The following is a 15,123-nucleotide window of genomic DNA, read 5'->3' as shown; positions in this document are numbered from 1 at the left end:
CCAAGGACGTTGACCCTTATCACGGTTACGGTCGTTTTCCTCTATTTCCCATATATAACGTGAGTAATCCCTTAAAGGTCTCTGGAATTGCCTTCATTTTCGGCTTGTGATAAGTGGCGTGCGCCTTCTGTGCGGTAAATCCGTATTTTCTATTACTGGTAAGTATTTATTCTACATTGTTTTTGGAGGTCATGTATTATTTATTTATTTATTTTAAACTTTATTGCACATAAAAAAGAACAAAAGGCGGCCTTAATGCGTCATGGCATTCTCTACCAATCAACCATGGGCCAAACAGAAAAATGTCAAGGTGTTGGGTGCACAGCAGTGAGAAGCGTTTAAAAGCAATCAAGTAATAGAGAATACTATACCTTATCTACCTCTAGATATTTCGGAATATATTATAAATATAGTGAATATATATACATATATAAGTATGCAGATATATAAATGAGAATACGAATAATTTATTATTTTAATATAAATATATACAAGTGCATGTGCTTAAGGGTAATTATTTAGGTCTTACAGTAACATCAAGGTACCTAACGGCGAAATGCAGCATGAATAACAAGAGTAAGGGTCATTGAAAAACTAGTTTAAATTGGACTTTGTTGCCGAATTAAGAATACGGTAAATAATTGAATGAGATTTCCAATAGCCATTGTTACACGTAATGGGCCAGAATTTGTATAATTTGTCTCGAATTTAAACTATCGTGAGACATACTAACATTAAGCAAATTTTACAGCTTGCTCGTAGGACCCATGGCCGATGGGGCAGAAAGGTGGCGATCGCGAACCGGAAAACGCAGCAGAAAAAGACATTTCATTGCAGAGTATTCCACAAGTCCAAAACATTTTAATCTTGTTATTTTCAATTATATAATGAAACAATTAAATTCCGTATACAAACTTTGTAAAAACCGCCTTTGGCTGCGCTAAGACAGGTATTGGTAACTGGCAGTAATCGGTATTATTTCACAATTTTCATTTCCTTATTAACTGCTGAATACATAAAATATATCACAAACAAAGCATTTTTCGCGCACATATCACTCAACCTCATGTACAAAATACACAGATATTGATATTTTTCAGATTCAGAATACATCTTCCAACCGTGACCCAATATTTCATTACACCAACCAAACATTTCACTTCCCAAGTCAAGCCTAATGACGTGCTGAATTCAAATACATGCACATGAGTAAGTAATGGACCTCCAATACCAACCCGAATACTAAAGAGCCGTCTTGGACCGTGACCTGCGCACCTTGTTACAATGTAGCTAGGATCTGTTTTCCTGGTCACTGTATGGGGATGTTTATTATGAAAACAGTGGCTCCGGTTTGTAGTTTCTTGGGTAGTTAACAGTATGTGAGCGGAATAGTTTTGTTTATATTCGATGTATAAACTGCCATCTATTGGAATAATGCAATGTAGAAAGCTTGTGTGAAGTTATATTTGAGTTTAAACCGCCATAATATATTGTAGTTTAAACTGATTTGGGTTCTTATTAAATATTTACTTTAGCGGTAACAGCGCTGTTACTTTGCTTACGATAGAGGTCGCTATACGCATACTTAGGTTGTGTCAAACAATGAAGAGTATGAAATGTTATTCGCCACAGTTGGGTAAGCTTCGGTAGCTTAGTTAGTTGAGCAGCGGGACAGTGGTGTCCCAAAGCCACGAGTTCCTTTTACATTATAGGCGGTAAATTTTAACATTTTTCTCTTACTTCAAAAATTAATTATAAAAAATTGCGTGGTTCTATTTCCCCTGCGCACCGTTCCATTACTCTGTGAGTTACTGTAAATGCAACTGTTGAGTTAGTAAAAAGGTACGTTAGTGTATTGTTCTTCGTTCGAATTTTAAAACGGAATTGTGACATTCATCCATTCATTAATTCAGCGCAACTTTTTTGCTGACGGAACCCTTTTGGCAAGCGAAAGTTTGTCACTGTGGACCCGATATACCTATTGAAGAGCTGTTTTTTTTCTTATTATTGTTAGATAAATGAAAGATCGAGATCCATAGCAGACTGGTTTATTTTTAAATGTGCAACTACCGACATACTTATGATTATGAGTCTACCCTACGTAACACCTCCCTCTCATTTCACAATGATATCTTATACCTAAACTAGATATGACCTTATAATTACACGAAGTTATATACTCAACAAGGTCATGTTCAATCTAACTAATTCAAATGGCACTGCTAATAAAGTTAAACAAGTGTAATAAACAGTATTATAATAATATAACATAGCAAGGCGTAATAGGTAGGTACTTGTTATACATATCTGTTATGATTTGATTTAACGACTACGTACATACTTACATAAAATCCACCATAGTATCTTATATAATATATCCTAAATATATTTACTTAGTTTAGGGTTGCGTTGACACATTTATGCAGTTATCATTCATCTCTTTATTATTTAATAATATTACGTACTAAATTTTAGGTATTGAAGTTATTTGCGGAGTGTATATTTAGGTAGTAAGTAATTAGATCATTTACTTTTTTGTAATTTTTCTATGCAACGCAAAGCGGCCTGTCGCCTAGTTCGACCTTCGACCTCCTGCGGCGAAGAGGGCCCCATTTTACAGTCGGCGTTTTGAACTGGACTTTTTACAACGGGCAAGTGTGACTCCGGTTCCTCTTCCGCAAGCTGCCATTCATCCACTGTGCTGTCTTTTATAATGACTTCTCGTTGCTCATCATCGGGCACCACCGACTCTTGGACTTTAGCAAGAGAAAACCGAGACTTGCGCTTATCCTGTAACATCTGGTCAATGTGTCGTTTGTGTACCCGGCCATCTCCTGTTTTAACAGACACTATTGGAAAGCATTTGATAAGTCCAATTTTGTGTACTGTTCACCGCCTCCTAACGTTGCAAATATCTCTTCTATTCGTGGAAGTGGATAATGGAAGTCTTTGAGAATAGGATTTATTGTGATTTTATAATCACCGCAGATACGAATATCACCATTAGATTTAATAACCGGCACGATAGGTGTTCCGTAGTCCGACCGCTCGACCTTGTAAATGACGCCCTCCCGCTGGAGGCGCTCGAGTTCGCGCTCCACGCGCTCACGCAGCGCCAGCGGCAGCGCGCGCGCCTTCACGAAAACAGGGACGTCCTCCGTTAGATGCAAACGAATACGCGATTTAAAAGTACCTAAACCCTCCGCAAACACCTCCGGATACTCTTTTTTTAACAGGTGTGCCACCGACTCGCTTTCAGTTAAATTGTGACATTCTATATACTCCAACAATTTTAATTTTCTTATCCAAGTGCGACCCATAAGCGGGGGCCCACCATTTTCAATAACATGTAATTTAAGTTTAGCCGAATTTTGTCCACAAAGTACATCAACATCAATATAACCGAGCGCCCTTATAGGATCACTAATATAAGATTTTAACAGCAACACGTTTTTGTTAATAGGTAAATGCGACAAATGTTTTTCATAAAACAATTTCGAAACTGCAGATATTTTACTTCCAGTATCAACCTCAAATCTATGAAAACTACCGTTCACGGATAAATTCACTAAATATGGTCTATCGTTATCTCCCTTCGAGATCAAATTATAGAAATGGCAATCGTCGTCGTCCGACTCGCTACTGTCATTTAAAAAGTACTGACCTTTAGCCGTCCTCTTATTGAAAAAATCGCCACTCTCACCTTTGCGCGCACACATAACTTTTAAATGGCCCTTGACGCCACACAAATCACACGAAAAGTTCTTATACCGGCACTTATTTGGCGGATGAGTAGATTTCCCACATCGCGCACACGGGGTCCGCTGCGCCTGTGTCCCGCTGACGCCGGCGCCGCTGCCGCCGCCGCCTCCGCCGGCGGGCGGGCGGGCGCGCGCGCCGCGGCCGCCGCTCACGCGATGCAGGCCGTCGTCGGCCGCGCCGGGGCCGGGGCCGGCGCTCGCCCCGCCGGCCGGAGCGCACGCCGTGCTCGCGTGCCGCTCCGCCGCCTCGAGCGCGCTGGCCAACTCCACGGCCCTTTTGTAATCGATGTCTTTCTCGGCGAACAGTCTAGAACGCATCTCCTCGCTGCATAAGCCCGAGACGAATTGGTCTCGTAGATTTTCTTCGAGGCCGGTTCCGAAATTGCAGGTTTTAGCCAAATGTTTTAACCCTTGAAGGTAAACACGGATGCTTTCACCCTGCTGTTGCACCCGTTGCCGAAAAACGTGTCTCTCGGCTATCTCGGATCTTTCTGGTTCTAAGTGTTTCTTTAATAAGGCCACTAAGTCGTCATAACCTTTGTTCTCCGGATGGACGGGGGAACACAAATCACAAAGTAAATTGTAACACTCGCCACCGACAACCGTTAACAACGTGGGCACTTTTAGATCGGCACTTATGGCATTTAACTTAATAAACTGTTCTACGCGACGCACGTAATTGTCCCAATTTGATTCTAACGAAAATGGTTCTATTTTACCAATCGGCATGTTAAAATGAAGCGTAAAGTACTTTAAATTTAATTTTTAACTCGACTGCGCCAATGTTAGATAAATGAAAGATCGAGATCCATAGCAGACTGGTTTATTTTTAAATGTGCAACTACCGACATACTTATGATTATGAGTCTACCCTACGTAACAATTATTATTACAAGTATTCTCGCGGAGCCCCAACAGAAGCTTTGCGGAGCTCTTAGGGGTCCGCGGAGCACACTTTGAGAATGGCTGCATAATTCATTCATTTTCAGCATTTCAGCATTAATTTTAGAAGTCGAGTCGGACCAAGCTAACTCCGCATGACATTAGCAATGACAAAGTGTGGCTATGTCATTATTAATATCAAGTTTCTGTGAAAATATGACATTTATAATGACACAACCCTCACTTTGTTTTGTTTAAATTGGTGCAAAGTTAGTTTAAACGGGCTCTAAATATTTCCAACTGCCCCATGTTCTCCTATAAACAAACATTAGGACTGCGGCGATAGCGGCCGTGCTATGTCTGCGCAAGCACTGTCGCGCAGTTGCGGCGATCACACGTAATTTCTTGATGTTTTTGGCACAAGTTTTTCATGTACCATCGATAAAATAAAATTAAACTGTTTTTCATCATTGTTGTTTAAATTATTTTTTTATCAAGAAGATTTTAAAATTGAGTTGGGTAGGCTCCGCTCCATAATATAATAGTAACGAAGCAAAAGATCGTCATCTTCCTCTTCTTCTAATAATATTTTCATAATTGATCGGTTCGTCGTATATCAACACTTCTGCACCGTATGGAATAACAACTGCGACAGTCGCCGGAGTCGCGCCGCTCGGAAGCGAATCTGCGTCAGTTACCGCTGCTACACTGACGCAGTGGCTCTGACGCTGCGGTGGTTGCGACAGAGCCGCTTTGCTCGGAAGTCCAGCTTAATATAAACAAACGAATATGCAGTCCTGTAAACACAATAAACACCAGGACAACAAAAGCAAAATCCCATTGAAACCCAGGATCAATTCAATTTGTAGCTTCCAACAATCAATGCTGGAATTACTGCGACGTGCCTGTTAAAACCGTTTTTTCAATACAATGTTTGTAGGTTGATTCGAGCCGCCGCGAATTTAGGGGTGAAGTAGCAGATGCCAGACTAATTCTAGAGAAAAAAGTTTGAGTCAGGACTTCACAAGAAGCTGAGCCCAGGACAATTGGTACCTGAGAAAGTTTTCTTACCTATTTTTGACTTTTACTCTCATCATTATGGCGTCGGAGGTAAATTTAAAACTTATTTTACGCGATTAAGTCCCGTCGTTGTAAATAATAATGAGTAAAAATCGTGAAAGTTTAAATCAGTGTTTTACTTTCGGCTATTTTAATATTACTGCAAAATTCGTTTTTTTTTTCATATTTTGTATTTGAACACATTTAATAATTACATATTATAATAATAAATTCAGCCTATATACGTCCCACTGCTGGGCACAGGCCTCTGCTCATGCGCGAGAGGGTTTGGGCTATAGTCCCCACGCTGGCCCAATGCGGGTTGGCGACTTCACGTACATCTACAAAAATACAATGTTCAATAAATATAAACATGAGCTGCAGGTGTATGCAGTATATATATGCAGTTATTTATCTTCACCTATGCATTTAATCAACAAAATGGAATCTTCCACAAAAGCTGCATTATTAAACCTGGCACACAATCAATTTTATAGTCTCGTAAGTCAGTAAAGCGGTAAAGTAAAATTTATACAGTTTATCATAAAAATAACACTATCTGCAAAAAGCTATTCTACAGAACATCCACGGGGAATACCTAGAATAATGCATGTAATAACATTATTCTCTTGTGTTCGTAGTCAGTTTCTCAATGTGGGTTTTCAGGTTTTCACCTAGGGGCGTCAGGTTCAAACTTTAAAGGAGATTGTAATACCTACCGATGCAACCAGCAGCTTCACGTATATTATATGGCATCTACAATATACCTAGGTAAATCAAATCTTCCGTGCATTTGTTAACGTTAAGCAAGGCAAGATGCAAGGTGTAATTTGCAGGATTTATGGACTTCTATTTAACTGGAGCCATACCAGGGCATGCCTTACTTAACACATGTTCAATAGAGGGGTCACAGATAGGCCCTTAGAGCCTGCATAGACAGACAGGTATTAGTACGTCATTCTCGAATAACGAGAACGACACCTTTGATCACGAGGTCTCTCCGAAGTCGTTGGTATAATTATTTAAAAAAATGCTTTTATTTCAAAGTCCATAGTAACATACACACATCGAAATTACAAAAAAAAATTACAATTAGGTACACATAAAATAAAATAAAAATTCAATTACAAATAAATTATAAATTATTATTAGCTATTATTTACACACAATTTGTACAGATACATTATTTACATTAATTAATAATCGATGTCATATAAAACCTTTTTATTATGGATGTGGGCGCTATGCTTCCTGGTAGAGTTATGTTGGCAAGAGTAGCCAACAAGTCCGACAACCCATCATATAAGTGAAACTTAAGATGACGTAAGTATCCAGCTGTGCACTGACTGAATTGACAAAGAGTCCGACTCCCAGGTGTATTTTTCAGTTTTACGTTACAGAGATAGGTAGCAACAATTTATTCACATACATACCCATTTTGGAGACCATCATGGAGACCGACCACGCTCTAGACTCTTAGTGACATCTACGCCCCTGCTCAACTCACGTTCGCTCCTACGGCGTGTCCCTCAAACAAACGTGAGCGGACGATAAAGTGGCTACTCCGTTAAATGTCCGGGAGGGGGACATTTACCCTCGGATGGGGATAACACTGGGTAATGAAACCTTTTCCCGCGATCTAGTTTAAACCGGTTTGTTGCAGATTAATCGGCAGTCAGGGAGCTGACTGTTATTCGATTGCTTTTTGTTTTTGGTTGTCGATAACAGACATGTGGCTTTAGCGGGGTTCGCTTTGTTTCGAATGACTGCGTGCTATACAAATTCGTGACCATTCGGAATATTTGCCCTCGTTATATTTTGTACCCATAGGTATTTCAATAAAAATTTGTAGAATTTTTGTTACGTTCCCAGATATATGGCTCGTAACAACAAAAACGTAACGTTAATTGAACAGTTCTAATAAAAAAGTTTGCAGACATAATTTACTTTAGTTTTAGTAAAACTTTTTACACAACCAAAGTAAAAATGGATAAAATCGCTTGTCTATAGAGCAGCGTAAGATTTTAGGAATACACTGCGATCCCCGAAATTATATACCTAGTTATTTTCATAACTAGGTAAATAAATACCTATTCGTCAAATAAAACTACGAAAACGGATTATATCGCGTATATTGAATTTATAATACATCCTGACGTTTCGAACCCTTTACAGCGTTCGTGGTCAACGGGTGACCACCGCACGAACCTTTGTAATTTTTCCTCAGTCACCCGTTGACCACGAACGCTGTAAAGGGTTCGAAACGTCGGGATGTATTATAAATTCAATATACGCGATATAATCCGTTTTCATAGTTTTATTTCATGAGTAACTATCGCGGTAACCGAAGACAATATTACCTATTCGTCAAATTTAGAAAATGCGGCAGTAAGAATTCATGTAAGTACTTAATCAAATGCAGCTCTGCACTGACTGAATTGACAAAGAGTCCGACTCCTAGTTGTAAATGTACAATAGAGGAAAGATTAAACTTTTTTAGGGTTCCGTAGTCAACTAGGAACCCTTATAGTTTCTGCACTTTCTGTCGGCGTTTCTGCACAAAACTGCACTTTGGCACGGATACATGAATCAAACATGGCGATAAAGTGGTAAAATAAGAACTACAAAAAAAGTTTTTTTAGGGTATCTCCCCCACACGTTATATATATTTTTTTCTTTACCCTATGGTGTGGGGTGTAAGTTGGATAGGTCTTTCAAGGGTCTTTAAGGGTCTCCTACAACCATTTTTTTATGATTTTTTCGGATATATTTAATCTTAATAAAGTATATTTATTTAATAAAAATAAAAATAAATATATTTAATTTAAACTTTTGAACCATGGCATGGGTCCAAAAAAATGAAAATAAATGGTGTGTCTGCTGGAACGAAGTTAAGAAAGGCTGGTGACGTGCTCATGCTCATGTTTTTTTGTTTTGAAATTTGTTTTGTTCTTTTCTGTTCTGTTCTGTTCTGTTCTGTTTTGTTTTGTTCTGTTCTTGCATATATCGCACTAGTATGGCTTGTGACGCCAATATTTGACATTTGCATCTATCGCACTTTCGCACTAGTATGGCTTGTGATGCCAATATCAAATATTTCCATCTATCGCACTAGGCATGGCTTGTGACGGCAAAATCTTACACTTTTTTCGCCTAGCCCCCATCCGCATTTCGTTCGTCCGATAAGGAACTTCGACGAAAACTATAGCGAATATATGACTGGTTAAGCAGTTTTTGAGTTATCGCAAAAAGCCTTCCTTTCTTAGTAAAACGACGTACAAAACGCTGCGATTTGCTTGTAATGTTCATGATACTTACTAATAGCCCTCGCTCAGCCGTGGTTTAGCCTATTGTGACAGAAGAGTAACTACGGAACCCTGCACACTGAGCATGGTTCACCATAGTTTTGACCGGTTTTTAAATATTAGAAATACCCGCAATTATGATTCCGTTAAGTTTTGTTTTACAAAGGAATGTATGGCCTCTGTCTACTTATCATAGAGGTAATGTAATGGCACTTACTTTGTCTACAGCCATTCAGGCATTCTCTGCCAGTCAAATTAATAGGGACAAATAGAAAACCGACCAAGTGCGAGTCGGACTCGCGCACGAAGGGTTCCGTAACATTACGGCAAAAAAAATCACGTTTGTTGTATGGGAGCCCCACTTAAATATTTATTTTATTCTGTTTTTAGTATTTGTTGTTATAGCGGCAACAGAAATACATCTGTGAAAATTTCAACTGTCTATCTAGCTATCATGGATCATGAGATACAGCCTGGTGACGGACGGACAGACAGACAGACAGGCAGACGGACGGACAGCGGAGTCTTAGTAATAGGTTCCCGTTTTTACCCTTTGGTTACGGAACCCTAAAAATTACATGGTTACAGTGAGAAGCGTTTATAAGTACCTACTTACTGTCTTTAATATTTAAACTAATAAGTAATGAGCTTAGCCATATTTCAATTTGCTGTAAAGTTTCAAGTGTTCACGGCGAATGTCGACGGTAATAAATGTTGCAAGCTTTCTGCCCACAAGACAAATGTGGGGAGGAATTTTGCCGCTGTTTTTAGTTACCTAGGGACGGAAAGATAGCTTAACTATTAATGTTACTAGACGTAAAAAGAATGTTTACTTATAATTTAATATATATCGCTTCTTTATTATTCGATCTCTTTACCCAATTACCATAAAGTACATAAAAAATATTGAATAGTGGTAAAATAATACCTTATTTTTGGGTTTTAAATGTTCATTAAAACAATTGCCAGAAAGTACTGCGATTGAACAACAAGTGAAATGTATATGTATTATTGCCAAAACCATGGTTCTCCGTTATAGTTAAAACGCTACACAGCAGGGTTTGAATGACTGAGACCACATTATTAAATAAATATAGTTTTTTTTTTCGCCGAAGTTTTATTTACCGAATTTTACTTTCCAACCAACTCTTCGCAGATGATTTACTTTAGCAACCGACATTCGGTAAATTTTCATTATGATAACGTTTTGCTTAGTAGAATTTGTATGTCTTTCCCATCGTGGAATAATGGTGTTCCGTACTTTTGGGAGGCGTGCGTGGAGCCGAAGCCAACACGTAGAGGTCTTTTTGACAGTTTAATAAAATATAAGGGGTATACCGAGCGGATACTGCCCTTGCCCGTGTCATGGGACTATTGAGAGTTGAGGGAATCTAAAATGAGGGTGAAAGCGATGGAATAAATACTGGGCTATGGTATACAATTTCATTTCCGCCACAAGATGTAGACATTTAGGTAAAGACCGTATCGTTAACTACTTAGTCGTTTTTTTGTATTATATTTTTATTTAAAAATTACACATGTGTTTAATTAGTGCTTTAATAAGGTACACATTTCGTCCTGGGAGCTCGACGTAAAGCATAATAATATGGTTTGGACAAAATTTACCCAATCCTCCCGAGTAACAATAACGATTGTGGACAAATACCTACTAAAAGAAAATTTGCGGTTTGCGAACAAGACTACACAAAAAAAATTACTATATAAACAGCAATTACACATGATTCGTATAGCGAAACATCTGGACATAGTGTAATTATTTCTTATGGTTAAAAAAATTTGGATCTGTGCATGGTGACCTTACAGAGAATATGGAATGTTACTTACGACAACTCCGACTTTGACATCTGGCGGTCTAGCATAAGTTGCGTTCTCGCGCGCGAGTCCATACTTGAAGTCGCGCTAGATGTATGGAGTCGCGCGCGAGAACGCAACTTATGCTAGACCGCATGATATGAACTATCAATGAGCAGTTCTATCGATCCGCTCTAGCCATGGTGAAACGTAACTTACTTATCTCGCTCATGCTCGTATTGGCATAAAATTAGTGCGAGCGAGATGTATAGAAACTAAATTACGTAGACGTTAACGTCTAAGTATGTCAGTGTTGACACTAACATTAAATAATTTTACGGTTTAGACTCACTTGTTTTTAGTCACTCGCGCGACATAAAAAGTGTTTAATTTTCGATACAATACTTAAGCTTTTATTGCTGACTGTGATCTTCTTTTAGACCAGCTCGATATTTACTAATAATACCGTAATGTCTCCTAAGTTTCAGAAGCACGCAATATTTTAGCTCAACACCGTTTTATGACCAAGTCCAGTGCCCAGCTACGAAATGCAAAAGTATATATTCTTATAGTTTTGGTTCGTGTATGGTAGCCGGTTATAATATAAAAGTGGCCATTTATCAAAATGCCCAGCAATCTTGAATGCTGTTATCATTATTTCTTCTTTTGATCCTATTTGGCAAGCAGTTACAAAATCTTCTTCTTCTTGCTGTGCCATATCCTCAGCGGATGTCGGCGACCATCTTACGGAACTTGGTTCTATCCTGTGCCAGTCTAGACAAACTGGCAGTGTCATTAATATTGGACCAGCTTTTAATGTTGTCTATCCAGGTTAGCTTTCTCCTTCCTCTGCTCCTTTTGCCGTCGATTTTCCCTTCCAAGATGTTACGAATTATGTTATACTTGTCGTGTCTATAAATATGTCCAAAATATGAGGTTTTCCTTGTCTTTACGGTGGTCAAAACTTCAAGTTTTTTGTTAGTTACAAAATAGGAGTTATAATTAAGAGTAAAACTAAAAGTAACTAAGAATAACAACTTATAAATAAATAAATAAATTAAAAAACAAAACTACTCTTAATTAAAAAACATCTAAATAAGGCCCCCGCGGCATTGTGCCAAAGATGCTGGCAGCATTCCCTCGCTGAATGGCAATACTTATGCGCTGCGAGAGAAAGCCGCCAGCTCTCTGGTCACCGGTTGCGTCGACGAGCTTTTTGCTAAGTTCTTTAAAAAGAACTTTTGCGCTTGGACCCCACGGCCCCAGTGTCTCGACACCAAATGCCACAAAGTGGTATTGTGGGCCGAGACCTCGGTACTTAGCGAACTTTTTGCCTTCAGCCGCCTCGGCAGCCGCCCCAGCCCTGAACGAAGTTCTTGGTAGATGGGACGGAGCTAGTGTATCGACGCATGTGGCGTCCCAGACCAGCACCCGTCCCATCTTCCACGGGACCAGGGTCATACCGTCCGGTCTCCTGCCGTCGTCCCTCAAAACGCCGTTTGGTTCAAGGATAGCCGGCGCGTTGACGGTGGCAAGAGAACGGCGGATGATATCGTTCAGGGCAGCGTGCCTGGAGAGGCGACCAGCGCTTAATTGACAAGAAAGGCCGTGGTGTCCAAGCACATCGACGGTTGCGCCGCAGGGGCATCTGTGGGGGGCGCAGACCTTTACCCCTAATCTAAGACTTACGGCTAAACGTAAAGTATCCGGCTCTAGATATGTACCAGTGGGGGGGGAGGGATAGGCATGCAGCCACTGGCCGGATTCTTGTTCTGCAACTGCGAGAAGCCGTGCGCGCGCAGGGCCGTCAGAGCTGGAAAGTAGTTCCTCATACTTAATTTTGCACAACGTGTCGTCCCAGCAACGTTGAACGTTTAATTTTGAGGGTAAATTTTGACCCGGACAAGCCGTCAGCCAGGCGTTTCTAGCCTCCGTCAAGCACGCCATCTCGTAGTTTAAAGGACAGGCCTTTAGTATTTTTCCTACGAGGGAGGAAGTGCCATGGACGGAAGATAGAAAAGCCGGCAAAGCAACACTGGAAATTTTGCGCGTACCCAGCCCGCCGAATCTGATGGGCAGGGACGCCTGGTTCCAAGAATGCTCGCTAAGCTGTTTATTTAGAACGGATTCTAAGGAAGATCTAATAAGATTGTCAATCGATAATAAGGAGTTTTGGTGTTTCCAAAATGGACAGCAGCGTAGCAAGTAAGTAAATTTTGGTACAAAAAGGCAAAATTTTAGAATAGTCAGAGCGGAATGGGAATCGATTTCGAGCAAGCGATCGGCGCAGTTTTTGAATTTAGTAATCGCGTTTGTAGTAATGCTGGGAATGGCTTCTTCGAAAATTGGTGACCCTAGGAGGTTAAGTGAGTCCTTGCTGACTACTTTTATATTGGGAGTGATGGCTTGAAATTTTAGTACGATGTCGGGATTATAACGGTTTAAATATAATTCGCACTTTTCACAATTCAATTCCAATCCTATTAGCTTAAATTTATTTATTATTTCCGAAAGGTCAGCAAGTACTGTGTTTACATCACCTCCTAGGGTACCATCATCCAAGTACCAAACGTTAAATTTTGAATTCAGGTTTTGAACAACTGGATTGATAGCTAAACTGAAGATGGCTGGTCCGAGAGGGTCGCCTTGCTGGCAGCCAACTTCGGAGGAAATTTCGTGATTTTTGTACAGTAATTTTGAAGGATTTGCATAGCAATTTAATAAATAGTTATAAAGTTCCGGAGCGTGGTTGTTGACTTCTGCAAGCAGGGCGTCCCTATTGAGAGAATTGAAGGCATTTTTGACGTCAATTTTTAGAAGTACCTCACACTGGTCATTGATCAGGCAGGTGCGGAGGGCATGGACGGCGGCTTCGCATCCTCCTTTAGTACCAAAACCAAGTTGTACCGGTTCAAATTGTTTTTGCAATTTAGAAAGTACGTTTCGGACGGAAATTTTGGAAGTTAAACGCCGAAATGTTGAACCAACAGCAATGGGCCTGATTCCCCCATCTTTTTTTGTGAGAGCTATAAGATTTGCACCATAAATAATGGGTTCAAAGAGGGGGTTGACTTTTCCAGAAAGCATGAGGTTGACAAGTTTGGTGAGTGCGATAATGAGGTGTTTGCCTGTATCGCCGACGCAGTGTGAGGTTAAATCTTTCAGGTGTTGTGGGGATAACCCGTCGAGGCCCGCTGCAAAACCCGTTTTGAACGAAAGAATTGCATTTATTGTGTCTTTATCCTGAACTTGAAGGCACACGTAGGGTTCTGTGGGCGGATCTAGGAAGTATGGTGTTGCTGGGGCGGACGGGTGTTTGTCTTGTAGAGCCGAAAGAGTTTCAGTCGAGTCCACAGACAGCACGTCAGTTGAAAAAAGCAAACGTGCAGCTCCTTTCAAGTCACCATCGCTCACTTTTCCCTCTACCGTCTTTTTCAAGTTGCTGCACGAACGGTATGATGGATGGTTGTTTTGTTGAAAAATGGGATTCTGGAGATTAAGGGGGTGGGCACAGTTGTTTTTAATTTTTTGAGTAAGTGATTGTCGTTTATTGTCTAAAATAACATGAAGAGTGGAATATGAGAATGTAAGTAGGTTTTCCCAAGAATCTAGGCTATTGCTTTCTACGCAGGTATTGATGACATCGGTTAGTCGGATTGCTACGGCAATTCTTGCACCACGTGGTATTCTTTTAATTATAGGAAATTTGTTTTTGAGGTGACTGAGGTGGAGATGGAAGGAGTTTACGTTCTGCTGAGGTGTCGACGAGCTGGATTGGAGACCAACGGCGGGAGGGCATGTAGCGATGATGGACGAATTTGTAGGTTTGTGACATTTTCCGATATGAATATTCAGGCCGCGGGTTGTTGAAAATGATTTGTCGCACTGATTGCAAGGAACGGCTTGTGAAGACGTGCTGCTAGAGACTGCTGTAGAGGTCTGCATCCACCCAGGCTTAAAATTAATATTGTGTAAAAACTAAAACTTACGTTAAAATAGGATAGACCATACGAAAAACTATTTTAAAACTTTTCAATTTCAATTTGAATTGGGAATAATTTTAACATTTTGCAGTTGGCTGTCAAATTAAATACCGGTTCCCAATTTTATTATTCTGCCACCTGAAAATAAATCTTTGTCCTACATACACATTATTTCAGAGCAACCGCAACGCTAACTTTTGCTATCCTAATAGCATGTCGAATAACGCATGAATCAAGTTTCGCGTTAAGATTAAGACACAGTAGCTGCACTTGTACCTTGTACCGCACCATTATGTAACTTTGTCCGCTTACATTTGTAAG

Source organism: Cydia strobilella, chromosome 1 (assembly GCF_947568885.1).
Source record: "Cydia strobilella chromosome 1, ilCydStro3.1, whole genome shotgun sequence".
NCBI lineage: Eukaryota > Metazoa > Arthropoda > Insecta > Lepidoptera > Tortricidae > Cydia > Cydia strobilella.
The sequence above is the reverse complement of the archived record's forward strand: the minus strand, read 5'-3'. Positions refer to the sequence as shown.